The sequence below is a fragment of the Mesoplodon densirostris genome, chromosome 8 (genome assembly GCF_025265405.1).
Source record: "Mesoplodon densirostris isolate mMesDen1 chromosome 8, mMesDen1 primary haplotype, whole genome shotgun sequence".
NCBI lineage: Eukaryota > Metazoa > Chordata > Mammalia > Artiodactyla > Ziphiidae > Mesoplodon > Mesoplodon densirostris.
In genome coordinates, this window is record NC_082668.1 from 15,052,478 (window position 1) to 15,054,698 (window position 2,221).

Sequence of the window (2,221 nt, forward strand, 5' to 3'; positions counted from 1 at the left end):
CCATGCATCTACTTGAAGACTCCAAGTGTTACATGTTGTGAACCCGTAAATAAGCAGTGCCTTGCATCCAGTTATCTGACAGAGCCTCTGGCACCATGCCAAAAATAACTTAAAAGGGATTTTTTGTTAACTAGCAAAAGTTAAAGTTGTTTAACATAATATATTTATCATTATTCATGTCTGTATTATACTGTATATGACTACTTGGATGTTAAAACAACTGCTTCATTGCTCAATAGGCTGAATGTTTGTTTGTTTGTTTGTTTTGCGGTTTGCGGGCCTCTCACTGTTGTGGCCTCTCCCGTTGCGGAGCACAGGCTCCAGACGAGCAGGCTCAGCGGCCATGGCTCACGGGCCCAGCCGCTCTGCCGCATGTGGGATCTTCCCGGACCGGGGCACGAACCCGTGTCCCCTGCATCGGCAGGCGGACTCTCCACCACTGCGCTACCAGGGAAGCCCTAGGCTGAATGTTTGTTTGCAGTGTTTTACCTCCATGTCATATTTTTGAGCTAATTTAAATAAATTTATTACAATGTGTTTTGTTGCGTTTGGTCCTCTACTGACAGGGTGTAAACTATATTGTCATAATCCGTGATTTTGAATGTAAAGTATATCTTATATCAATACTTTTTCTGAATGTTAGCTTTTTAAATTGTATAATGATTCAAAATTATGTTCATAGTTCAGAGTTCATACATGATGTTAGACATTTTTAATACACTTAATACTGTAATTTCAGTCCAGATGCAGTGTATCTGATTTTAATGTCCTGAATTCATTAAGTTTTCAGGGCTGGAATTAAGGACAAGAACCAAAGATAGTATAGGCCTTAAGTGTTTTTGATGCCTTGGAAGCTGCTATCTAGGCTGAGGTTTTAATTTTACCTTTTAATTGAATATAAGGGGCATTCCAATAAGGTTGCGTTTTGTACAAACTCTATGTATTTATTAAGGTTTTGAGACATCTGAAAAAGTGTCTATAACTTCCCTTACTATAAAAATAGTATAATAAAGATTAATAACAGTAGCAATAATACTTATTAATACTACTATTTTAATAATCTTTTATGTTACAAGCACCCTTAGTTGCTTGAGAGATTTTTGTTTCCAGTATGTTTTCTTGTATATCTAATATATTTGAAGACATTGTTTATTAGGCTTACTTGGAGCATTTAATATTATTGCAGCCTATATTGTAGGTGCCTTTCCTCCTTTTTTTTTCCTCATCTCCCAAAGAAACTATTTGCTGCTGACTGTTATTATTGTGACTATGTCGCATTCATGCTTCCTGGAAAATTCTATATAACCAGGTGGTGGAAGTGATCAGACATTCTAGGGAAATAGCTTGTACTGTTCCGTCTGGTGCCCCGCTTTTGATGTCTTACCTGTGCATTTTCAATGTTAGTTTTGAGGTCAAATGTCATCATGTGGCAGTGGTTAGGGACCTTCTAGTATTCTTCCTAAGAGAAGAGTGTGCTTGCTCTTGGAGAATCCAACATGAGGGGAAAATGTCCTCTTTGATTCATCGTGTCGGACATATTTAGGGAAAGGATGGCAAGAGAAGAGTGGAAGAACATGAGGAAAAATTGACCAACTCCAAAATATAACCATTATTAAAAGGAAATACTTCAGGTTAGTATATGAAGTAATTATGGAGCTTTTAACATCGAATATTTCCTCAAATTAATCATGTATTTACAATTAGGGCATCAGATTGAAGTTTGTCATTTTTATCACTTTGTTTACTTTAGATCTTTGATTTTGTGCTTTAGTTTTTTTTTTTAATATGGCAGAACTCTTTATTTTAAAAAACACTGTGTAAAGGTAAACTTTATTTAAATTGATGTAAGTTTTTCTGGTTCTTTTGAAGCTCTCCACCATTTTTAGATAAAGGTATTGATTGAATCGCATTCAAATGTACTCCACATATTCTGGGGAATTCCATATTAGACACTGTCTAGTTATAGTGGGAGGTCCTCAGACTTCATATCAGCAGCACACATAGGGCGTGAACATAATGATATGGCACTCTGGGGTAAATTTGAGGGATTGGGGGACATCTTACATGGACTTTGGTGAAAATAATCATTGTTTTCTTTATATCATATAATTGTCATTATGTTTTCTTTATATCATATAACTGTAATAAAACCACCAAGGGAAAGGAAAAATAATAAATATTAAACTTGTATAAAAACTTCCAAATAAAATTTTTTTCAAGT